The sequence below is a fragment of the Equus caballus genome, chromosome 9 (assembly GCF_041296265.1).
Source record: "Equus caballus isolate H_3958 breed thoroughbred chromosome 9, TB-T2T, whole genome shotgun sequence".
NCBI lineage: Eukaryota > Metazoa > Chordata > Mammalia > Perissodactyla > Equidae > Equus > Equus caballus.
In genome coordinates this window covers 61725200-61752335 of record NC_091692.1, presented here as the reverse complement: position 1 = coordinate 61752335, position 27136 = coordinate 61725200, and the positions used below count along the sequence as shown (strand labels likewise).

At 41.4% G+C, this 27136-nt stretch overlaps 1 long non-coding RNA gene across 1 annotated transcript; it reads right to left on the bottom strand.

Moving 5' to 3' along the window:
* Positions 1-11358: 11358 nt before the first annotated feature.
* On the bottom strand, positions 11359-22837 carry LOC111774988 (uncharacterized). The gene is made up of 3 exons (XR_002810391.2): positions 21412-22837; positions 18530-18615; positions 11359-11813 (listed from the first exon to the last, which is right to left on the bottom strand). It is a non-coding gene; the product is annotated as an uncharacterized lncRNA (long non-coding RNA).
* Between the last annotated feature and the right edge of the window lie 4299 nt (positions 22838-27136).

Genomic DNA, 27136 nt, shown 5'->3' with positions numbered 1-27136 from the left:
ACAAAATCTGAAGTTCAGTGAATAGTAATGTACCAGTATTAGTTTCTCGGTTTTGACAAATAGTCAATAGTAATATAAGATGCTAACATTCGGAGTAACTGGGTGAGAGATATGTGGGAACTCTCTGTAATATCTTTGCAACTTCTGTGTAAATCTAAAATTATTCCAAAACAGAAAGTTGAGAGGAGGGGGGCAGAGGGAGAGAGGGAATGGAGAATGAAAGGAGATGAAAAGGAAAAAGCAAATATAGACAACTCTCTCAAGATAGAATAGCGTGTCTGTGGATGAGTTTTGCGCTCTGCTGAAATTCTACCACTAAAACTGTCAGCTCTTTGGAGAGAGACTTTTCCCCTGCTCTAAAGCAAATGCTCCTACAAAGATAATCCATTAATCCTTTTAGTCGTTTATACCTTAGTATAAATGAGTGCATCAGCCAGTTTTCTGAGAGTAAATGGGGCAAGAAGGCGGGCAGTCAGGGTTTCATCCTTCACCATTTAGTCTAGGACTCAATTTTGTGAGTGAGGGACCTCATATATGTCCAGCTACATTACACAAATGTAAACAAACATTATTCTTAGGTCTGTTTCTTTTCTCCTTCTTTTTTAATCGTTGCTTACAAAATTAGCAAAAATTGGAGCAGAAACTTGTTTTCTTCCTTGGTTACAAGTGCTTTTAGGATGCTGCACTTTTCCAGCTGCTTTGCTCCTGGCAGTAACCCCAGAGTAATCCTCCACGGAAAGCCATATCTCAAGCCCCAGATGGCACTGTCTAGCCAGAGGCTGGGGGCAGGAATGGCAGTCTCTCTGAAAATTACATGTTCTTGCCTTATCTCACTGTCACAGATCCTCGAACTTTTTGCTTCTCCTGTTATTTAGACTCAGAGTATTGGATTCCTAGGAGTAATAAAAAAGCCCATAACAAGGTGAGAGGATCTTATATTTAAAGAAGCTATTCTATGCATCCTTTATTTCTGAGTCAGATACCATATGTGGAACTTTATAATTCAATATTTATAAATATCTTACGGATGAAAGCAATAAATATATTTTGAACTAACTGTATTTTAAATAAGAAACTTCAGAGTTTTACAAAACAACAAAACTTTGACTTTTCAAGGATCAAGTTATACTTAAATAATTTTGTTTTAGTTCATCGAAAGCAAAAACTTTTAACTTCCAAAAGCAGAGGGAAATATATGCTAGCCAATTAGTAATTGTGCAATTTCTACTAAACTTCAAAATACAATTGAGCTCATTACTTCATATGAAATCCTTACCTCCATAAAATGTATGTTGTTGTTTTTTATGAGAAAAAAAATCCAAACATAGTATCCTTTTCAAATTTATAATGTTGTGATGGGAACTTTTTGATCTTTGTACACCAAAGTTCTCCTCAGCTTAGGAGGCCTGTCATTGCCTTCAAGGCCAATTTATAGAAAAATGAGAACTTGTCTAAGACCTCATTAAAGAGAAACACAAACCTCTTATGTCGATTGGTTGTTCAGCCTAAAAACACAGTGTTAGTGGAACCAAGACTACTTGTTTCATCTGCAATTTAAAATGCCACGATTCTACCTGGAAAAGAAAGGGCATCCTCAGCTTGCCTTCACACAGTGAGCAGAAAGCTCCTTTGATTTGGGTGGTTAGGAAGGACCCCTCTGGGAAAGTGACATTTAAGCTGAGACTGAGGCCAGTGCCAACTTCACGGCCTGACTGTGTGGTCACACAGGGCCCTACGCTCAGAAGGGCCTGTGCTTGGTTTAATGCTCTGCTGGTACCATCTTGAAATTCGTAATAATTTTTGAATAAGAGGCTCTAATTTTCATCTCGCACTGGGTCCTGCAAATTGTGTAGCCAGTTCTGCCTGGTACAGAGTAGTGCTTTGGGGAATATTTGCGGAGTGGATGACAAGAAGGAGCCAGCTGTGCAAAGAACCTGCAGACGGCCGTACCAGGCAGAAGGACCAGTAGTGCTAAGGCCTTTCAGTGTGAAAGAGCTTGGCATGTGTGAGCTGGACTGTCACACTGCACATTTCCAGGGGCATCATTCACCTGCAGCCTACTGAATGCCCCTCCTGGAGTTATGTGGTGCACAACCTGCATGTCTGCACACGGTGGCCCTGTGTGTGAGAAACAGAAAAGGGAGTGTGCATAGATCATTACAAGGCAGAGGAGAGCCAATGTAGACAGGTTATTATGACGGTGAGGAGAGTGGTACAACATGAGATTGGAGAGTCAGGCAGGGGCCAGATCATACAGGGCCTCAGAGACCATGAGGATGAGCTTGGATTTTATTGTGAGATGAGATGGGACACAGATGAGTTTTAAGCAGATGAATGACATGATCCGATTTACTCCAGCTTCAGTGTAGAAAACAGATTGAGGGGTTCAGAATGAAAGCAGAGAGGCTGGTTAATAGTTCAGGTTAGGGACAGAGTCATGATGGCATGGACTTTGCTGACAGAAGCAGAAAGTGAGGTATGAGTAGGTTCAATACATATTTTAGAACCAGTAGTAGCATTTACTAGTACTATTTACACCTGGTTTCTGCTGGCAGCTACTAACCTGGTTTGTTCTACGTCATACGAAATTACTGACTTCTCAAGGTTATCCAACGTGTCAGGGTTGACAGAGTCCTGTAATGAGAGAACAGAGCTTCATAACAGATCTGTGCTTATCCAGTTTAGATTATGAAGCCACGCTCATATATGAAACAAGGACTCTGAAATTTATAGATATATTTATTTTTGGTTGTCAAGAGTCTCTTTTGTATCAATAGGAAATGAAACCATAAAAAATAAAAGTATCAAAAGTACCCAAGACAGGAACTGCTGTGTCATAATGACTGTGTTCCCATAGTGATCTCAAGAGATATGCAAAAACCTGGGGCCACTTTACCACCAGCACACGACTGTGTATTGACAATGAGCCTGTTGGTGGATGGTGAGAGTTTGCCTGCAGCTGCAAAGTCCTTCCAACAGGCAAAAACATTCACTAGTAGCAAGACGCTGAAACCTGCCGTGGAATTCAGCTACCTTGAAAGCACCCTGATGCACAATTGTCAAAGATTTAGAACTATAGAATAAAAATCAAACTGAGCACTTTGGAGATACGAAACTTTGTATGGTGCCAAGTCCAAGATCAACCTCCAGACCAACAGGTAGCCTAGAGAATAAGGTCACATTGGTGGGATTTGTCCTTGACCCAGGTGTCTAGCATCTTCAGCAAATCAAGCTGTCTGCACCTTAAAAAGCATGGAAGGTAGGCTCAGCAGTGCCGTGGATTTGAACTTGAGTCAGGCTTTTTAGTCATCAGGCTCCTCTTTCCAGCACTGGGCTGACAGAGTGTGGTGGGCAGGGGGATGAGACAATAACTACTTTGCATTGCTCTGAAGCTGGGATGCTGGGCAAGGCACGCCACAAGGACAAAAGGCACATGACTGTGGAATGCTTAGGAGGAAAAGGAAGCCTATAAAGCAACCTGATGTGTCACGATTAGACTCAGGGTGGGTCAGTACAAGCCAATAGGAGGCAGAAAGAACCACGATAATTTTGGAAACCAGTCCTACAGATGGACAGAGAGCCACAACCGGAAGACAGTTTTTATACCCCAGCTTGGTGTGGGAGAGAATGCTAAGGCTTCCTGCACAGGCAGAGTGTTGGGAGCAGGGCAGCAATGGCTGCCTCGGCACCTTCTAATGGGAAGACTAGAACCAGAGGACATAGTTTGTCCTGGCTCTGCTGCTTACTAGCTGTGGGACTTTGCGCATGTTTCTTAAACTGTCTGAGTCTCAGTTTTTCTCACTTGTCACCCAAGACCACTTTTGAGTCCTTTCCCTATGTGTCACCACTGCAGTATTTGATACTGGTACACACCCTGACTTGAAAGCGCCTTCCTTCTTCCATTGACTTCTCTAATCTCCAGTCTCTGGCCCTACAACCACTCTGACCACTTTTCGTTAGTTTCTCTTCCAGTGCTCACCTTAAATACCAGTGTTCCCCAGCACTGATTCCTCTTTCCATGTCATACTCTGGGCTATCCTGTTTGCATCCAAGCTCTGACAACCATCATGTTTGCCAAATCTTGATCTCCAGTAGCAACCTTTCCCAGGGTCCTTTGACAAGTCTTTCCAACTGCCTACAGGATTGGACGTTTCTACTTCAATACTCTTCAGTCAACTTAAATTCATTGTCTAGTCCCAGACTCATATTTTCCTCTCCTTTCTCTTCCCCTAGAATCTCTACCATGGTTAACACCATCACCATCCCCTCACCTAGAAACCTAAAAGTTGTCCACTTCTCCTTCCTCCCTCACCATAAGATCAAAACAGTCATGAAAACAGAATCTATTTCTCAAATACATCCTTTTCTCTCTGATACACCCACGACTTTAGTTCTGCTCCTCACTTTTTTGCCTGTCCTATTGCAATAGTGACAGAGGCCGTTAATTTTCTGCCAGTATTCACTTCTTGATTTTTCTTTTAGTATAGAATCCTAAGTTTTAGCTGGACACAAGGCTTCCTAGTTAGAGACATTTCCCAAGATTCCTCATAGCTAGGTAAGCCACATGACCACATGACCACATGACTAGGTTCCAGCCAATACGACGTCAGCAGCAGACGTGATGCATTCAAATTCCAAGCACTGTCTTTGAAAAGGAAATGGTTTGCCTTCTTGCTTTGTTTCCACTTCCCACAGGGTGGTCCCACGGTTTTGACCTGACATATGAGAACAAAAATCCTAGGTGAGTGTTTCTTAAACTTAATTGTGGAAGGGCTTGTTAAAACACAGATTGCTGGGCCCACCCACACGGATTTCTAACAAGTTCCCAGGTGACACTGCTGCTGCTGATCCAGGGACTGCACTTGGAGAACCAGTTTCAGGGGACAGGAGAGCAAAAGGATTAAAAGGAACTTGGGTCCCTGAGCCTCGTGGAGTTATGCCACTTCTGTGGCCCTTGACCACTCACTTTTAGACTGTTACATGAGAAAGAAAGAAACTCTCTTGTTTGTGCCTTATTTTGAATCTCTATGATACAGAAGCTTAGCCTATACCCAAATAATACACCCTCTAGTCCATCCTTCATGATTCAATTTACATGACCTTTTCAAACCACCGATCTGACGTGTCATTGCACTGCTTTACATTCCTCCAATCTTCCCCATTGCCTAGCACAGCTTAACTCAACCAGGATGACCTGACAAATGATAAGATCTGGAACATTGTGAAAAAGGGGCAGAATTCCAGGTGGCAAGCTGGGAATTGGGCACCACCCTCTTATATTCCTTAGATTTTAAACATCTGAGTCCTCCCAAAGGAGAAAATGTACAGTGAATATCTTCTCAGGGCAGATAATAATAATAACTAGCACCCATTTGCTCTGCAGTGGATCTACTAGTACTATTTCCATTGTGCCAGTGAGAGGCCAGAGACACAGGAGTAAGGAAATTGCCCACGGCAGACACGGAGGTGCGCAGCTCAGAACACCTCCCGGTAAGGACACGCTGCTCAGCTGCAGGAAGTGCAGACAGCAGACAGCTTCCTCCTTCAGGGGCTGCCCCAGCTGCAGAGACCCACGTCATCTGAGGTCACACACTGCTTGGGCATTTGGTGAGCGGGCCAGGTGGGGGATAAAGGCCTGGCCATTTCATCCTGATACAGAACAACTGGGACTGGCCCTCCTCCCTCCAGAGCTTCCCGTCAGGTTGGCAGAGACTTTGCTGGGTCACCCTTTGACTTCCTCGCCCAACCCTGCTTCCTCCTCTTTCTCTCACAGGTGTTGATTCCTAATAACCATCTTGCATGCCAAAGCCGAAGTGTTTGCTTCCAGAGAACCCGACCTGTGACACTGCCTGAAGTCATGTAGCTACTAAGTGGTGAGGCAGGGTTCTGACACAAGCAGTCTGCCCATAATCACAATTCTGTAGCATGTTGCAAAATCTGCTCACAGGATAAATTCAAGTTCCTTAGGGTGGCATCCAAGGCCCTTTATAATTTGATTCCAATCTTGTTTGCTCACCTTACTTCCCACCACTCCTCATAACGGCCCTATTCTACTGCCATACCCAGAACTTACTCAAGTGGTATTTTGATGGAATGCCCTCCCTCCTCCCTACAAGGTCCTTCCAAGTCTAGCTCAGATATCATCTCGTGAAGCCTCTCTGAGAACCCTAGAGAGTAAGGAACAGCCTAGAGTAGTAAAGGGAGCCTGGGAGTCTGTCGGGCCTGAGGTCAAATGCCAGCTCTGTGACATAGCTGTGTGACATGGAGAGAATTATATAACTCCATCTCCTATCTATATTATGGGGCTAATAATAGCTACCTGGGTTGTGAATTAAAATCTGTTAATCACCTAGCCCACTGCTCCTCAACGTTTAATGGGCATAGAGATGTTATGAACATCTTGACAAAATGCAGATTCTGAATCAGCAGGTCTGGGGAGCCCGAGATTCTGCATTTCTAAGAAGCACCCAGATGATAGAGATGCTTAGCAAGGCCCTAGCCCAGTACCTGTACTTAGTAGGTATTCAATGAGGTTTACTTCCCACCCCCTTCTCTATCCTTCCTGTTGATGCTCATAACATTTTGCTCATAGCACTTGCATAATGCTCATCACATCATACTTTAGTTAGTTGCTATGTCTGTGTCTCCCACTAGACTGCAAGCAATTTGAGGATAGAAACTGTATTGTCTTCCTCTCAATATCACCAGTGCTCAGCATAGGGCCAGGTATATAAAAAGGGATCAATAAATGTTTGATGAACTAAGCCTATTAAATAGAAATAAAAATATCAACTCTGCCGCTCTCCACAAGTTGTTGTAATGGGCAAATGTGATAATTTGGGAGAGAGAGCGTGGAAACGTGTATTCCGTGGTACAAACATAAAATGATCAGCCACCGACTTTCCACCCTGCAGCCGTTCAGATTTATGCAGCTGAAGCCTGTTTACTTGTGGCAGTTGCTCAGACTCTGATGATTATAAAAACTCAGATTCATCTATAGTTTAAAAATAAACCAAATTCTCTTTGGGATAACAACTGAGGCCCTCTTCGCCTATGGTAAGAAAGTAATTATAATGTAAATGACAAGGGTGTATCTTTCAATCAATCAATCATGAAGCAGGCACGGAGGACCTCTTTCCAGGTGGCACTGGGCTTTCTTTCTACCTCCTCCAAGTGAGCAAGTGATATCAGCCTTATCATCTACTGCCTGTTTGAAGGTGGAGAGATGAATGGGAGGATGGTGGAGTCAGAAGCAGAGTAGATGTGAAAGCAGTTCAGAACCAGGGTCCAGACCAGGGAGAAAACACTCACATTCCTCTTTAGAGTGGGCCTGCGGCCACGTGGTCAGAGCAATCCAAGTGGCTTTACATGGTGAATGGGCATGACTCTGACTGTGCCATTAGCAGATGATTCCTCAAGTGTTGGGAGGTCATGTGCCTCAAAACTAGCCAGGTAAAATGCATTCCTGGAAAATAAGTTCCACTTGAGGGGCTCATGCAGTGATTCACCTGAAGCTCATTCAGGTACGTTTTCCTTTCGCATTGTAAAAGATGTGCCAGGGTGGCCACCGCTGAGGGCTCTGCAGGGCTTGCCCTGCCTCTTGGTGGGGGTGAGTGGATTAATTGGTGGTAATGGTAAGGTGATGGCATGAGGGGATTGAGGTGAGCCATTGAGAAGACCCTGTGTCAGGATTAGGCATCTGGGTAAGTGTAAGATTCCAAGTCAGCTATTCCTAAGTAAAGATGGGGGTGGGGGGGATGGCGCGGAGAAAGTTAATGTGAAGGCAAAGATCCTAAAATCTAGCAACCTGGGGACCTTTGGCAAGATGTGGCTGATGTGACAGTTTCATGTAGATCAAGAATAAGTGCCTACAAACCAAAAAAATTTTTTAAATAATTTTAATGATAATGAGATAAAGTTCATGTCAAATTAAAAAAGCAGAATACAAAGCCATATATTAAGAATGTTCAAAATAAGTTGAATATATATGTATATATCATTCACAAAAATATTAATTCTGGTTATATTTGGGTGATTTTTATTTCTTTTTTTTTTAAGATTTTATTTTTTTCCTTTTTCTCCCCAAAGCCCCCCAGTATATAGTTGTATATTCTTCCTTGTGGGTCCTTCTAGTTGTGGCATGTGGGATGCCGCCTCAGCATGGTTTGATGAGCAGTGCCATGTCTGCGCCCAGGATTCGAACCAATGAAACACTGGGCCATCGGCAGCGGAGCGCACAAACTTAACCACTCAGCCACGCGGCTAGCCCCTTGGGTGATTTTAATTTCTATGTTTATTTTTTTCTGTATTTTTCCCAATTAATACATATTATTTTATTACATAGGAAAATGTTTTCCTTAACAAAGAGGAGAAAAGTTTAGAAGTAAATGAACCAAGATTAATAGTAATTATCTGTGAATTATGGGCTTGTGAATATTTTATATTTCTTAATTTTACTTTTTGTATGCTCTAGATGTTCTACACGAATATACATTGCTTTTATAATTTAAAAAATTTAAGTCTTCTTAAGGTAGATAACAGCAATAGAAAATAAGGAAAAGTTCATAGTTGCCCAGTTGCAGACCTCAAAATGATCCCTGATTCCTTCCTCCTTTACCTCCTGCACCTAATTTATCGGCAGGCTGTATTGACTCTGTCTCCAAAACATATCCGGAATCTCACCATCACTCCACTCCTCCTCCATCTCTACCTCCGCCCTGGAGGAAACCCATTCCCTGAATTATACTGCAGTAACCTCCTGATTCCTCTGATTTCGTTCTCTGCCCTATACAATCTCTTCTCCACATCATAAGCAAAGAGAGCTTTTGACGCACAAATAGGATCATGTCTGTCCTCTGCCTAGAACCTTCAACGGTTCTCTATTGCCCTTACGATGAAATCCAGACTCCTCACCCCAGCCAGAACCCCTCTCTCTGACCTCTCCTCCTATACCTCTCCCCTGCGCTTACTTCACTCCAACCACATTGTCCTTCCGTCTGTTTCTCAGTTTGGGAAGAGCTTGCATTTGCTCTTCACTCTGCCTTAGAATGCTCATCCCACAGATCTTCAAGTGCCGCTTCCTTCTTCTCAATCTGTTTTAGCTTCAACTTCCCCTCCTCAGAGAGGCCTTTCCTGACCATTTTAAAGTAGCCTGCCAGTTCTCTCCAGCTCATCACTCTGATTTTGATTTCATTTTTTGGAACACCTGACATTTTCTATTTTCTAACTGCTTGCATCAGAAAGTAAGAAGGAGCGTTCTTGTCCTTCTTATTCATGCCTGTATTCCAAAAGCCTAGAGAAGAGCCTAGCACATAGGAGGTGCCCAATATTTTAGAATGAATTAGAGGTCGGGGGAGGGTGACTAATAGAATTCCAAGTCTAGACTCATCAAAGCCAAGGAAAGGGAAAGTCTTTCTTCTGGCCAGTTCTGAGAGCTTCATGGAAAACGCAAGATTTGGGGAGGGTCCCAATTCCCACAAACTGGCCTCGACCTAGCTTTTTAGCCTTTTCCAATATTTCCAGGCACTTTCTTAAAAACCTGCCCCCATAGTAGCCTTACTCTTTCTTTTCACTCCACCCCTGCATTCCTGTATCATCAGCCCTTGAATCATTCGATCTCTAGTCCAGCTTCAGGAGAGAGCCTCGTACAACAACCGTGTAAGCCCAGGAACCTGCTCTCCTCCTTCCAGCGTTAATTCCTAGAACGCTCATGTTTCCAGAAGGAAGCTTTGATTTCTTCCTTGCACCATCTTTCCCCACTGCTCCACGTGGGAACTGCTGACGTGATGGGGGAGAGCGGTTCCAGCAGAGCGGATCATGAGAATCTGTGAATGCCGGTCCAGAGACTGCGCGCACTTTGCGTCGTACAGCACGGAGCCCCCCGCGGTGTCTGTCTACTCTTCTAGTAACTGCACTTGAGGAGAACCACTGCAGGCAGAAGTGTTACCTGAGGACTTCGCATGTAATAACTCAGTTTTGCCGTAATATAGAGATACAATTTTAAGTGCATTTGACTCAATAACATATGTACGTAGGCCAATATCCCTGGACATCCCCTAGGTCCCTTCTGCCAGATGCAGCCACTATTACCAGTTTGATAGAGGATCATTTAATTCATGGTACTTAGTCATGGGTACTGGTTAAGAATCTTCAGGACTGAAAATATTTTCTCCATCCCTTGCCACACTTTCAACTATCAAAAAGACACTCTTTAATGAATATAAGGCACAAAATCAGGAGGTAGTTAGCTTATTTTTAGCTCAAATTCTAACCAGGCTATCATCTGACTCTTGGAGGCCCTAAGTGGGCCTGTGCTGTTTGCTACAGCTGGACAGATTTCTAGACAAACTAGAAAATCTGGAATCCAGAACACGATCTATACCTAGATAACACCTCTGTGGTAATTTCAGAGATTAAAAAACTCACTGTCCCCTAAGACCACTCATACGGGCTTTCTATGACAGGCACAACCACCTCCACTTTGCTCTAAGGCACCATGGTGTGACGTGAGGTCATACAAAGAACATGTGCTAAACAGGCCTGGATTCAGAGCCCAGGTCCGCTTCTTGTAAACTGTGTGACCTAGGACATGTTGCTTAACTTCTCTGAGGCTCTTTCCTCTAGAGTAAAATCAGAACAATATGTACCTCATAGGGTTGTTGTGAGGATTTAATGTAATGATATATGTGAATGGTTTTCACCAAGTAGGCATTCTCTAGTTTGTTAAATGACTTGGGGTCCACTTAAAATTCAGATGATCTTCCCCAAGAATGTCTTATGTGGCTAGTCCCATCTGATTCTATGTGACATCAGCATCCACTGGTCTCAAAGGATGAGTCTCTCTCTTCCTGTTTGGAGCCAGCCCCTCTGTGGGTGATCCCTTCGCATCTCTCAACCTGTCTCCTCCAGGACCTGCTTCCATCATTAACTTTTTCTCTCTTTCATCCATTGGCTCTTTGCTCTCGGGCTTGCTCATGTCTTTCATACTAAAAACAAAAGTCTATCAGTGAATCTTGTGTCCTCTACCACCTCCTATTCTTTTGCCTTCTTTTCTAACAATTTTTTTTTAATATAAAAAGTTTTAATATACAAACTTAAAGAGCCTGGGTGACTGGTCACACCCCTCAGGCTGGGACAGAACTTCTAGAATCTGCTCAAGGCCACAAGCTAAGTAGACGCCCCCCCCCCCCCCTTCCGTGTTGGTGGTAAATGGGGAAGACTTTGGATTCCAGCTGAGGCCTGGGGCAGGGTGGGAAGGATTCAACGGTGACCAGTGATGAAGGGAAGGGGCCCACTTCCTCTTCATTCTTCCCTGCTTTTAAGAGCCTAGGGGGATGCCAGGTGAAAGACCAGCCTTCCTTCAGAAGAGTCATACACACCATTTTAATTGAGTTCAAGTTTGACCTGGGAAGGAAGGACATCTTGGGGGTCCCCCTTCAGCCTGAATTTAGAGGACTGTATTCTAGATAAGTCCCAAGTCCCATCCTCGGCCTCTCCTCCAGAAAGCCATTGTCCAGTGGGGGCTGAGCAGGAACAAGCCTAGGCCCCAGGGGAATGATGGAGAATCTCATACTCCATAAAGTGGAGGCTTTCTAGACCCTAGAAATTGGGGGGCTTGGCAAGGTATGCAGAAAACAGAGCAGGGGCACTAACTACAGGGAAAGAGGTTCAGGAAAGCACGTTGATTCTGAGGGTCAACAGATGGTCTTCCTCTCGTTCCCAGACAGATTGCATCACTGAGAGCTGGAATCATTCCTGCGGAGCCCCTTGGCTTGTTGCTCCTCCATGAGAGGGGTCTCTGTTGGAGTGAGAGACTGCAATCCATCATCCACCAGTGGAGGGAAGCAAAAGACAGAAAAGGTTAGAGCCATCTAGTGAAAGTGGAGTGACGTTGGGGAAGAGGTCACCCTGAATTCTCTACCAGTATTGCCCTCAGCGGTTCTTCCTATCTAATTTAGCGTTCTTGTTCCCAATTGTTTGGCTCCTAGGCAAGAAGGAAGGCAGAAAGAAAAGAGGGCCCACCGAAATGATGTGGTCTACACCAGTATCTCAGGATGGAGAAGCTCAGCAAGCCTTACAAAAGAATGATCCACACTCACTGTTTTCACCTCCTCCTCTCCCATTCCCTCCCGCCACACCTCTGGGACCACCTTTCCCAGGGTTACTGAAGGCTCCCTTTGTACAGAATCCAATGGACACTTTTAAGTCCTTGTTTCCTGGATCTCTCTTGGGAGTTGCCACCACTCCTCCTTGGAACTGTTCTCTTGGCTCCTGAAATTCTTCCACTCTGCTTCTCCTTTCTGGTATCGGGACTTTTGTTCCTCTACAAGAATTCTTCCTCCACCCACCCCCTAAAAGTTGCTGCCCAGGGATTTTTGCTCAGATCATTGTCCTTCCCTGTCTTGCCCAGGCAGCCTCAACCTGTCTCAGACTTTAACTACTACCTCTATGTGGGTAACTTACAAATCTTTATGGTTAGCACTGACTTCCCCTCTGAGTGCCCAGAAACTATATATAACTGAATGCTATACATCTCAACTTGGAAATCCCACAGATACCTCAAATTAACATTTTCAAAGCTAATCTCATTATTTTCACTCCACTTAATCCCCCACCCCCTGGGTTCTATGAAATAAACCCTGGGATACTCCTCCCTGTATTCCATGTATGAGTTCATGGCATTGGCATCCAGTCCAACACCCAAACTAGAATCTGGGGGTCCTCTTAGACTCCTCTGTCTCCCTTATCCTTCCTTTTGACATTGTGTGTCCAAATATTAATCCTGCTGGCATTTGCTTCCTAAATGTTTCTTCTCTACTATAATAGTTTAGAACAAACTATATTTCTTCTGGACCATAACCCCTTAACTGCCTCTGGACAAGGTCCTGCTTAAAATCATAATCCACCTAGAGCTAGAGTGATAAATCCAAATTTGCTCTGTCATTCTCTTTCTTAAAAAACTCAAATGACTTCCTCTTACCCATGAGCCTCAAGGTTCTCCTTGAATTGACCCCTATCTATTTCTCCAGCCACCCCCTAACTTACACTTCAATTCCTACAACTCACCATGCTAATTCTCTTTTCTGTGTCCTGGATCATGGTGAGAATGCCCTGCCCACCCCACTTTACCTAAAAACTGTTACTCAGTCTTTAAGATATAACTCAGATGTTATCATCTCCAAGAACCCTCTTCTGAACCTTTATGGTGGGTTGTGGCTCCTTGTCATCATGCTCTGTGACCATGTGTCCTAGGGAATAATCTGGAAGGCTAGCGGTCTCCTAAGACATTCCCTTGGTGAATTTACCAGTCCAGGGTCTGGTACTCAACCTGGCAGTTTCAGAACCTGAACTCATCAGCATATTGAGAACAGACCCATCTCTTAGGGGCAGGCTCAAATTCACTAACTTCTTGAAAAATGTATAAAGTCAGAATACCAACAGATTAACTACAATAAGAACTATAACTTTCTAAAGGACCGTAATACCGGAGTGTGAGAAACCAGTGCATTCTTTCCTTACAAAGAGACCTACCTATGGAGATGCCCGAGAATCAGAACCACTGAAACTAGATAAATCCAACAACTCATGGAATCAGACCAAATAATTTGATGCCTCTCTCTCTACGTCAGGAATGAGCTTGCCAACAGGATCATAGTGTTAGAAGTCAGTTAACTTATGGTCCCTGTTCCCAGGCCAAGCCAGGAAAGTCACTGCCAATGCTAGCCTCTGGAATCCCCTTTCACTTCCCTGGCTGACCAAGCTTCCCTGGCTCCTGATCTGGGTGCTTCTCTCTCATTAATCCTTTGGTGAAGTTACTGAAGAGGCCTGTAGCAAAGGCCATCCTTGTGGTTTATGTTTTGATCCTTTAAATGTGGATTTCATAGTTTAAGAACTCAACTGTACTTCCAGGTTATGTTGGAGGCCTCTGTGTAGCAGCCAAATAGAAACTAGAAACTTGAGCATTTATCAGTCATTATCAGAAGCAGGGGGCCAGGGCCTTGCAAGGGAAGCAGGGTGAGGGGGTAGGGGGTTGGCAAGAGGTTTAAGAAGTGATTCCCCTCCTCCACCTCCAACCCAGCACACTTTGCAAAAGCAGCAGCCTTTTAAACAATTTTTTAGAGTTAGAAGTTGCCACCGCCATTGTTAAGATTGTGGTGAGAAGACAACAAAGGAAGTGATGGAACCTCAGTGGTCAGACCTTGAGACCTGTAGAGAAGGAAGGCAAAGGGTAGACTGGTTTTCCTGTGCTTTCACACCTTCAGCCCCATCTCACCATCAACCTAGAGTAGTGGTTCTTAGGTACAGTGCCAGAACCAGTAGCATCAGCGTCACCTGGGAACTTGTTAGAAATGCAGATTCTCAGGCACCACCCCAGACCTAGTGAATCAGAAACTCTAGGAGTGTGGCCCAGTACTCTGTGTTTTAACAACCCCTCAGGGTGAGTGTGATATGCCGTAAAATTTAAGAATTGACCCATGGCACTCCCCAAGCACACATCCCCACCCACGTGCAGGCAGACCTGTTTTCTGGATAGATTCTCCCCGATGTTAGGAGGTGGCCTTACCTGGGTCAGCCTCAGGTACCTTGTTTTATTTATATTTGTATTCTCTGGGTCTAACACATCAAAGTTGTTTAATATGTGGCTAAGGAACTAAACTGAATTGTATTTTTCATATATGTTGGGATAAGTTCATTTATTCTGTCCTTAGGTCTCTACCATTTGGCAATATCCAAGATCACCTCTCTTTCACACCACTTCTTTCCTTTCCTCAGGGGTTCTTTGCCCCTTTCCCCATCTCCCTAATTCTAATGTACAGAGCTTGCAAAGGTCCTGTGGTGCACAGCCTGTTCTTTCCTCTCTAAATTCAGTCCCTCGAAATTCACACTGTTTCAAATATTACTGCTATGGTATAACTTCCAGCGATAGCATTCCGCCTGAAGGTCCTGGCTATCATATTCAACATGGCTGCCTCATGCTCTCTACCCAGTCTATTCCTTCCTGCCCACTCTGCCCACAATTGTCTGACTTCATTCCTTCTGTGAGTGCTCTCACCATTCATTCTCTCTCACTTTGGCTCCAACTCCTGCTCTTACAGATGTCCCTGAGTCTCCTCCATCTGTCACTTCCATTCCTTTCCAGTCAATACCACAATAGTTAAAGTCTTCATTCCTGGACAATTGTGATTGGCTCCCGACTGTCCTCCACCCCAAATCTCTCCTAGCTCTGATCCAGCCACAACTCATCACTGTCAGATTAATTTTCATACGACACTGCTATGGTCCTGACAGGGAGGGAAACAGCACCGAACAAACTATCATGAACATTACATACCCCAGTTCCTAGAAGTATCATTCCTGTCACCAAGAATTTTCACAGGTCCCTCCCCATAGAGTCCATACACCCACCTTATCCCCAGAGCTTGGCTCCTCTCTCTCCCTATTTACTCTAATTGTTCTCTCCTTTCCTCTCTGACTGCCCTCTGGAACTCAAAATTTATGCTTCATCACGTCGAGCCATTTGACTCTTATTCAGGCCATCACCTAGGATTACCTTGACAATCACAATGGCCTAAGAAAGGGCTTTGCTAAGTCTAGTTCTTTAGCTAAACACAGTTCTTTCTTCTAAGGGAAGTCTGTTGACTGCCTTTAATCTTAACAATACATTTTTTTCTCCCCACTACTGGCTGATGAAGGATCCAAGAGGTTCAGGCTGCAGTGAATTATCAACAAGACCTGGCTTAGTCCAGGCCTTTAGGCAGGAGTTCAGGGCCTCAGAGGCTTCCTGAGTGCTCCAGAATCCTGAGAAAGGGAAGAAGCCAGCTTTTAAGGAGGTGGCTGGCAAGAAAGTACAGAACTGGAGTCTGGCTGACTCTACTTCCACAGAGAAAGCTAAACCCCTTTCTTCAGGATACGAAAGAGAGAAGGCAAGAATTGAAGACTCAGAAGCCAAAAGACACTCTGACCATAGAGAAACCTCCTAGGTAAGAAGGCCAACCCACACATTTCTTGGGAAGGTGTTCCTAGATTTGCTTGGGATGACAATATTGTTTTCTTAGTGGATATGTATGTCTTAATCCTGGGACGATTTAGAATTAAATAGAGATATAATGAAGGAAATCAAACCTCATAGTATTATTTTTTTTGTATTAAAGAATCTGTATATTTGACATTTTAAATGCATTTAATGTTTTAAATACTTTTAATGTTTAGTAGTATTTAATAGGAACTTTTTTTTTTTCCAAGCAAGATTAGCTCTAAACTAACGTCCACCGCCAATCCTCCTCTTTTTGCTGAGGAAGACTGGCCCTGAGCTAACATCTGTGCCCACCTTACTCTACTTTTTTTATATGTGGGACACCTGCCTTAGCATGGCTTGATAAGCAGTGTGTAAGTCCACGCCCAGGATCCCAGCCAGTGAACCCTGGGCCCCCCGAAGCGGAGCTTACTAACTTAACCACTGTGCCACTGAGCGGGCTCCTAGAAACACTTTTAATGTTTAATAAAGTATCTGGAAAGTAGCCTTGCAATGCTGAATTAAAGTGTATAACTGGCTAGTTGATTTAGACTTTTGATCTTAAGTTAAAAATTTTTTTAAAGTTTATATGCGGTATTGGAAATTTTAAGAGAACTTATCACTCACCATATGTATTTGTTTAATTATTTTATGAGATTTACTTAAGAATTTGGGAGGGTTTGTTAATCAGAAAATTGATGTGTTTGAAAAAAATAAACTATTAAATTAATAAATGCAGTTTAAAATGATTAACCAAATGGATCAGACATCAATTTGCTAGATTTATACGTGGAATAATAAAATGGATATATTCAATACGAAAGCTTAAGCACAAGATTTTGAATTTAAAGAAATATTATTTTTTTAAGCCAAATTAACTTCTAAATAATCGTTTCAGAGTGAAAAGTCTTAATGCATTTTTAAAATCCTTTCCTTTTTCTTTTTTTATGCTACCATAGGGAAAGTTCACAGAGAAATATCCAAATCTATAAATGTGAATTCTTCTCAATAGAGAATTGCCAAGAAAAGAGCATTTGAGGCTGTGTGAGTAGGCAGCAAGTGTGCAGTCTGGGAAAGAGAGTCAGAGGTTAATAAAAATGACATGATATAAACTCTGACTTCTTATCTTCTTTCTAGACTTGTTTCTCTGGTTGCCTACAAGCATTCAACTAAACAGCCCGCAGCACCTTCAACTTTGCACTGCAAAACCTTAGCTCAACACTCTCTTATCCCCACCTCTCTGCTCTAGACCTCAGCCACAAGGCTTCCCTTCAGAAATACTGTCTTTATTGCACCACAGTCAGCCCAGCTCAACAGGCTGGAAACCTTGCAGTCGTTTTTCACTGTTTCCTCTCCTTCTCCCTGACCCTGAATCTATCATCCAGCCCGATGAGCCTTTCTCTGCAAGGTCCTCTTTCCTTCCCCTCTCCTCAGTCACCCCACAGTCTATGACCATGTCACCTTATACCAGGATCACTGCACTAGCCTTCGGTCAGTCCCCTGCTGCAATTCATTCTACACATAGCTGCCAGAAAAGGCATCAAACTTTGTTTTCATCTCTAATGTCTCATGTGCGTGAGCTTTTACCAACTCCCCAGTGTCTGCCAAATAAAATCCAAGCTCCCCTTGACATCTAAGGTCTTCTACCAACTAGCAGTACTCCTCATCTTAGCATCCTCAGCTTTCACTGTTTCTTGATGGACCCCCTCTATTTTTGTCAAGATAATTTGCTGGGCATGTTCTCCACATGACATTGTGCCCTCAGGCACATGTTTGCATAGCCACTGCCTCATAATGAAAGCTTGGATTCCTCTTGTTTCTGGCCCCACGAATCTAGTTTCTTCCTCTCCTTCCAAATTCTGTTAGCCTTCACCTCTTCCTGGGGTTTGTAATAGATCTCATCTGGCTATGTACAATTCACAATCTCCTTGGCATCTGTATACATTTCCATAATTAATTTCCATGTGCTATATTACTCTGTAACAATGTCTTCAGTTTTGCATGTGTATTGTTTCCTTAAAGATATTATCTAAATTCTTCAGGGAAGGAATTTTACCAGCCTTGTCAACCACAAGGGTTGTAAAGAGGATCAAATGAGATTGTTTATGTGGAAGTGCTTTGTAAACTGCCAAGTTTTATTCAAGCATAGTGATGGAGTAGCTGTGGTGTAGCTGAAAAAGCCAAAGATCTGGACTTGGACGTTGGACTTGGAAGAGTTGAGTTCACTCATTAGCTGTATCTTTCACCAGTTACATTGTTTTAAGCAAAATTTAATCTTTACTGAGTTCTAGTAACCTCACCAGTAAAATGGCCATAAGATGCCTTACAGGGTAGAGGGGATTGTGAAGGTCAAATAAATTGATATCAACGAAAACCTTTTTACAAAATGTAAAGTACCATGTAAATGTATATTTTTAAGTAATGACAAGGTAAGCACTTGACTAATAAATGTTTCTATAATGACCAATACATGTTGACTTAGTGACTCAAAAAGATGACAAGATGAAGGACACATACCATTACTACATAAGCAGCATCACTTCATAGACGGCATATCATGGCAGGCACAAGTAGCTTTAGTGATTCAAATGTGCTGAACATCTCTGATATACAAAAGAAGCAAATAGGACTCCAGATAAATATTAATGGAATCAAAAACCTCATATACAAACAGTATTCCTTTTAGAGGAATTTATTATGTTTATTCAATTATGAGGGACTATTGAAAGGCATGGCACTTGTCCAAATGGTCTCAAGTTCTGGGTGCTATATTTGAAATGCATTAAATATTTTCTCATTCAACATTTTTTGTTTTAGCAAATATTAATTGTACACCAACTGTATGCCAAGGACTGTTTTGGGTCCTGGAGACACATTGGTGAAGAGAGTTCAAGTTCCTGTTCTCAAGGATTTTACATTCTAATGGGAGAGAGATAATACATAAATAAAATAGTTAAAGATTATAATAAGTGCTATGAAGATAGTAGTAGTGTGGGGGCAGGGTGAGGGAGCACTATAAATGGCACATTAGGAAAGACATCAAGGAGGAGGTGACATTTAAGCTGAGAGTCACAGAAAGAGTCCAGAAAAGAGCATGCCGTATTGCGAGAGGAGCCAGTGCAAAGACCCTCAGGCAGGAAAGGGCTGGCTGCGTTAAGAGACCTATGTAGTTGAAGCCTAGTGATTAAGGAGAAGTCTGGAGACAGATCATGCAAAATGTGGTGGGCCTTGGTGAGGAGTTTGGATTTTATTCTACGTGCAATGGAAAGCCACTAAAGGGGCTTACATATTATTGAAATTATAATTATGCTATTTTTTAAAAAGTCATAGTATTATAATATAATATTTTGGGTCACTCTACAAAACTTAGCATGACTTGGTTCAAAATATAAGTTTCAAAGAAAAAGGACTAGGCATTTTTATATTTGGGCCTCCTCCATACGAGCGGGACACACTGAGTAAGGGGCTGCCATAGCTTCTACCTGCTATCTTCATCTATTTGTGAAATTAGGATTCTTCACATTCCAAATGAAAGCTATCTCATCACTTGTCAAGATAGCAGACAGGCCACCTTCAGAGATCCTTTAAATGATTCTTAAGACTATACAGTCATAAGGAAGGAGACTGTTGTACTCATATGGTGTGATCCCTAAAATAAGTTGAGGAAAAAGGTTTGTGCACAACAAACGTGTGCTATCATTACTTGTTTATGTATAAAGTACCTTTGGGATACGTAAGAAATTCATAACATTGGTCACACCCACGGTAAAGAGACCTGGGTAGCTGGGGAATACAGTGGGAGAGAATTCTTACTGTGTACCTTTTTATATTTTTTAATGTTTTAAACAACACGAATGTGTTACCTATTCAAAAAAATTGTAATCCTAAATTTTTTCAATACAGATCTTTATCTTAAAGTAAATGGACAATGTTCCAGAATTGGTGAGAAGGAATTTGCATCTCTGGGTGAATCTAAAGTTATTCTATATAATTAAAAGGAGGTTTAAAATCTAGACCTATGCTATCCAATACAGTAGTCACGAGGCTTTGTTTATTTAACTTTAACTTTAAATAAAATTAAATTTGAAATTCAGTTCCTTGGTCACACTAGCCACATCTCAAGTGCTCAATAGCCATCACCTGCATGTGACTAATGGCTACCATATCGGACAGCACAGATATAGAGCATTTCTACATCATACAAAGTCCTATCAGACCGCCTGCTATAGACTTAGGTAAAATACCACCAGGGTTATGAACCAGCTCTTAAAACTTAGCTGATCAATACATAGAGACTCAGGAGTACAATACTTCTAATATATTCCAGTGCTAATTTCCCCAAGATGACTCACTGGAATGGCACTTTGAGGGCCAATCAAAACTCCCAGCATTAGATTTCTAAGGCAGGTAGGGGTGTAATTTTGTCACTCCCAAAAATCAGTTCACACTAGTACAGACACTGGCAGTTATGGCCTAAGAGTTAAGAATTATTTTTCTAAATGTAAACTTAGATTAAGCAAAACTAACATACTTGAAATTTACTGAATTTGATATTCTGCACTCATTCAATAAGTGAGTCATTAGTACTAACATGTTAAGGATGAGTAATAAGATTCAATTATATTCAACTTCTTTAGTACAACTCATCAAATTTCTCATTTTTGCTATCATTATGAACTTAGCTTTTCACAAATTAACACATTTCAACTAACCATAGTCATCATTTTCCTTTTGATGCTCAAATTGCCAATGAGTGTCCCTTTAAACTGGCTTCTGTGTTCTTCCATGCAACATCATTATTTTTGAAAGCATTCTTGCTTTCTGGCTCAATAAAATGTTCAAAGACTCATCTGTACCTTCCTAGACCCAGACTTGAATCAGCCACTTTCCTAAGTCATATTGTTTCCTTTAAGTGAAAAATAGTATTAGACCCCCAAATTTAGGCATTAGGAGTGCATGTGCTCAGGCTCATCATGGTGGAGTAATATTATTGGTTGGTCATTTCATTGAACAGAGTTCAAAAAGGTATACTTTACTAAATGTCATTAGTTTATATTAACATTTTCAACTTAGTTCTCACATTACAGTATACCTACTTCAATTTTTATTCTTTGTCCAATTTATAATTATATTTCCCTTTTTTATAGTTCAATGAAACATTCAATTATCATTCTAAAGAAAAATGTTGGATTCTTAACAAAGTTAGCATAATCACTTATTTCTTTTATCTAATGATAAAATCATAAAATAGTAATATAAATATTAATACTAACAGTGAAACTATTACATGACATTCAAATTTTTCTTTGCTTTTCTCTTAGAATGCATCTCACTAAGGATGTCCAGGCCAATTATTTTGCCACTCAAGTCTTCATTTTGCATGCTTATATAACACTTACAACAGTATAGTTTGATCCTCTTGTCTTTGTCCACATGAGCACATCAGCAGGCAGATAACTAACACTTCTGAGTTCTTGGATGTAGTAGCCTCAGCTTCTCACTTTTTCCTCTCAAGAAACTAGGATTTTGTTTTTCAAATGCAAATTATCTTATCAATAGTCAAATGATAGACAGTCAGATAGGCTATCTTCACATTATCTTTTAAAAATAGATTTTTATATGGAAATAAATGGACAATGTTCCAAAATTATTAGTGGAAAGGAAAGGGTATCATGAAGTAAACCTGGAGTAATTCTAGTAGGCTTAAAATCCAGACTATACAATTTTAGATTTCCAAGTCAGAGACACACTGGACAGGTACCTACACACATAATTCTGTCACTGCAATCATTCAATGGACATTTGTGAGGACATAGGCAGTTATCCACCATTTAGCATTAATACATTTTCTTGCTCAACCTATGAATGAGCTCAAAGAAAGATTTTTAGAAGGAAGTTGTTCATACCTGGTTGGTTTCCTAAAAGAAAAAACAAAATCAGTCAATGAACCATAGTTACAGGAGTTGCCTAATAATTAATAACACAAGACCAGAACTGGTTTTCCTCATTTAATCTGACAGATGAGTCACTTAATGACTCACGAGAGCTGCCGCAGTGCTCTATCAGGGCCAAACCCAGAGGAGGTGGCACCATCACTGAATGCACCGCTAGTGGGCCTGGACCTGAGCTCTAGCTGTGTGCTGTTCGTCTCTGGGCCTCACTTTGCTCCTCCCTTGAGCTGTTTGTTGAGAAAACACGCTCGCTAAATGGTGGCTGTTATTAAATTAGGGAAACTTAGCCTGATTGTTCCTCTCATGCCCCCAGCCCCAAACACCCAGAGCTGAGTTCAATGCACCTGCTTTGTGTACCCAGAGTTGTGCTCACCCTACTACTATACCACTTATTGTGTTGCATTGTAATTGTTAGCAATCATGTCTGTCACCCCGTTAGACTATTCTTCCTTCTTGTAATATTTCACCATTATAGGGGTCTCCAGAAAGTATACCCTTCAGTTGGGAATTGCTATATTCCCTGATTATTCACATCAAAAAGGTCTCTTAGTGTTAGACTTACATATCGAATGAAACCAGTCAACTCTGATTTATCTCACATCACGAGGTATAAGTTATTTCAGGTATATCCTAGATAGCAGTAGCTTCAAAATTATTTATAAATCTCCAATGACGTTATAACAGTCTTTTTTTTTTTAAGATTGGCCCTGGGCTAACATCTCTTGCCAATCTTTTGTTTTTTCTTCTTCTTTTTCTCCCCAAAGTCCCCCAGTACATAGTTGTATATTCTAGTTGTAGGTCCTTCTGGTTGTGCTGTGTGGAACACCGCCTCAGCATGGCCTGACGAGCAGTGCTAGGTCCGCGCCCAGGATCCAAACCAGCAAAACCCTTGGCTGCTGAAGCAGAGCATGCAAACTTAACCACTCGGCCAAGGGGCCAGCCCCAGTCAAGTTTTATAGAGAACTTGGCAATATATTCACTAAGATTTTTAAAAATCCATACACAGAGGTAAATTCAATAGTGTTAATGTCATTATTCATTCTTTAAGATAGAGATTCTCTTGTCCATTTCTATATCTGCAGAGTTTCAAGGTTCTTAACATATCACTCAGTTAAGCTATATCGAATGAGTGAAGTATATATCTGTAAATATATATACACAAATTAACATTTTTTTAATCCCCAACCCAGAATAGTTGTCTGTTAGTCACCTACCAGAGACCTCAGTTTGAAAGTGACTTCAATCTACCTTTTCTAAAAAGCCCACTGATATTTGAGATATGTTTCCTAATGTTTCCTATAGCCTTATGTCAAATTCAGCTCTCAACAGAAATACCTTTGCTGGATTGTAATTAGTCATCATTAAGAGTTGACCAAAGAAAAACATCCACACGAAAACTGTTCCCGCATTTTTTGTAAAATCACTAAGACAGTTGCCCAAATTTCTAGAAAGTAAGCTCCATGAGGGCAGAGACTTTACTTGTTTTAATATTTTATGTGCAGTGCCTGAAAGAGCATACACTGTAGGCCTAAATGAATATTTGATTTGTAGAAAATGAATGAATGAATTCTATAATTTAATGTCCTTTATATAAAGAACTACACAATAAATTCTGTTTAAGATTTACCATAGGAAAAATGTCTTCCTGAATAAACTGGTGTGCTTTTTTTCATTAGACACTAAGAACTTGTTTTCTTTGACTTCATTTCCAGGAAAATAAAAGTGGGACCATTCCAAGAATAACTTAATTGGTCTCCCTTTGTCTCTCCTCTTTTAAATGCAATACTTTTACACTGCCCCAGAATTACCTTCCAATAAACCACAAGGCCACAAGATTAGATCCCATGCTCCCTTTTCATTCAAGCTCCAATTTGTTTTTCCAATACTCAAGCCCTAATCTGTTTTTCCAATACTTAAGCCCTAATCTATTTTTCCTTGTACTTGCCCCTGTCTCTTACTCTCTCATTTGCCTTTACCCTCTTCTGTCTGCCACATTTTAGCCTTGGTATTTTGTCATACCCTCAACACATCTTGCTTATTCCCACCTCCATGACATTCCTGATGTTATTTTCTCCACCTTACAATGCCCTTTCCTCTTATTATTCCAAGTACTGGCCCCCCTTACTTCCCAGATCAAAGACCTCATCCTTTGAACTTGTACTGTCTATGTTTAAATCAAAGTTGTTTGACTTCTTTAAGCCTTAGTTTCCTTGTTGGCAATACTGTAGTTTCACACCTGATAGAGTTGTTGTGAGGAGGCATGTAAATGCTCAATAAATATTAGTTCTTAATATTAATAACATTCTATTTGCTTGAAATGTATTTTTGTTCTTTATACCTTAATTTATGTACTTAGGTTATTTGTGCCTTAGGAACCATGGTCTTAGAGTATAATGCATTTCAAATTCTCACATTGACCTCTCCCCACATAATCTACTCCCTAGATGGGCAACTGACTTGTTAGTTTTGTCGTGTTGTTATTCACCTAATGTTTAACATTGTCTCAATGTAGCCATTGCATTTTTCTGTTCTCCAGATTAGTTTAGGACAGAGACAGTTGTATCTTTTGTATGTCTGTATGTATACATCTCTCTTTAATACTTCTGTCATGAATTTGAATTTAGTGTCTGCCAAATCGACGTGTGGTTATATTTATAGAAATAGGAGTTGCTCAATAAATGGTAGCACTGTATGTTATGTAGTTTAAGTTTACATATAGTATCTTATTCAGGTTTCACAATAATCCTATCAGGTAGGTAATGGCATCCCTGTTGTTATCATTATAACAAATACACTGGTTTAACATGGGTGGCTACACCATTAGAAGAGCACATTGTAGGAAACCTAAGTATTCTGAGATTTCTCTGAGTTTCATACTCTCTTCTACAACAAAGTCATTAAATACCCTGTGTACATGTGTTTGTGTTTAAGTCTATGTTTATGAGCCTAATTGGGTCTCTATTTCAGGATCTATGTCTTCTTACTTGGCAGCCATTTTCTCAGAACTAATGTCATGTTACATCATCTGACACACAATGTGAGAACCAATTTTAAACTCTTTTATAAATCCCTTTCTTCATTCTTTTTTTTTCTTTTGAAGATTAGCCCTGAGCTAACATCTGCTGCCAATCCTCCTCTTTTTGCTGAGGAAGACCAGCCCTGAGCCAACATCCGTGCCCATCTTCCTCTACCTCATATGTGGGACGTCCCCACAGCATGGCTTGTCAAGCAGTGCCATGCCTGCACCTGGGATCCAAACCAGCGAGGCCTGTCCCGCCAAAGCAGCACACGTGCGCTTAACCACTGTGCCACTGGGCCAGCCCCTCTTTCTTCATTCTTGGTTAGTATGAGGAAACTACTTAATGTATATGGAAGAAAACATGAATTCTGAATGGGACTCTTATTATAAAAAACCCTTCTGATCATGGGCATGACAATTTACAAATTTGAGTAGGCACTGTATTCCTCACCAACCCAGCAAACCAATGAAGTAGATTGTTAATCTTTTTAGAGGTTGTATAGTTTGGGTCTTATCATGGATATTGTTTAATATTTCTCTATTTCTAGGATGTACAGAAAGTATTTCTCTTTAGTTTGGAATGAGCTGCTATATTCCCTTATTATTCATGTCAGATATATCTCTCAGCATTACCTAAAGATCTTATAAGGCCAGTCAACTTTAATTTGTCATACATTACTTGAAATACTATAAATATTCTGGAGATATTCTGAATATATCCTGGATATAGCCTGAAAAATTATTTATAAATCTCTAGTGAAGTTCAAGTGAACAAGTTCTCTGGAGAACTTTACAGTTTATTTGCTAAGATAAAAACACATTAATTGAATGATGTTGATGTCATTAGACTTTCTTAGGCAGCCACAGTGAGATGCTGCACATATAAAGACATTATTCTGTCCCATAGCTTGCAATCTAAAATTAGATATACACAGGCAAGCCAGATAAACACAGACAGCAATTTTTTAAGACCAAAAAGAAATGATGGGAGAGAAAAATGAGAACAGTGAATCAAAAAGTCAAAGGGAATTGAAAAATATTCTACCTTCTGCCTTTTATTTGCAGCCTTAATGACCTCTGTCAGAAGCGATCATACCATTAAAGTCTAAGGAGGGAGCTGTCTGATAGCCCCTGAAGAGTCACAGAACATTAATGGGCTTGCCATTGAATAGTGTCCTCAGCTTTGGAGGTCCAGAAACTCCTTTTATCCAGCTGTCCTTGTTTGTTCCTGCTTGCCTGACTCTGGGTACTAAAGTCTACCACCACCAAGCTCAGCGCTGGAAATGAGCACCTAGCTAATATGTTAGGAAATACTCCCTCCAGTAGCCTGTGAAGTTTAGAAGTAGCGCACTGCAGCAGGCCAAGCCGTCTGGACTTGAATGCAGCCCTAGGTGCCCATGTGAACTTCAGGTTGAGATCTCCCTATTAGCCCCCATCCCGTGTGGTCAGTCCACAAGCCTGGCTGGTCTTTGCCCCGAGGTTAGGTTAAAAAAAAAGGCACCTTCAATATGCCAGGATTCATGCTCTGTGGTAGGAAAATAGATAAATAGGACCTGGGCTCTCTTTTGGAGCTTACAACTTATTTGGGGAGACAGCTCATAAACACACTATATTAATATAATGTAGTAAATGTAGAGGCAGATGGGTGGTCAGGGTAAAGCCCAAAGTAAGGGTACCCAGTCTGTTCTGGTGGTCAGGGAAGGGTGATGAGGAGACAAGGAATAGTCTAAGAGCTATGCAGAACCAGAGAGTTGTACCCAGAAGCCAAGAGAGTGTGCCAAAAAAAGAGAGGGAGGAAAACAGGGTAAGATTATGCAGATATCAAGCAAAATGGACCTGAAGAACGTCCATTGGGTCTGTCAAGTAGAAGAGGGCCCATTGGCGATGTTGACACGGCAGTTTGAGTGGAGGTAGAGATAGAGACGAAGAAGGCATATCATAGTGGGTTGAGGAATTAAGGAGACACAAGAAGTAAAAATAAAAAACTTGGCCATGAAAAGAGGTGAATTAAAGAGGAATATGTCATTAAGGGAAAGTTTGTTTGTTCTGATTTTTGATCAGAAAGACAGGTTTCTAATCTGAGAGAAAGGAGCTGGTTAGAGATAAAGACAGGTGATTGATGGATCAAGGGAACAGGTTCTGGTTCCAGTTCCA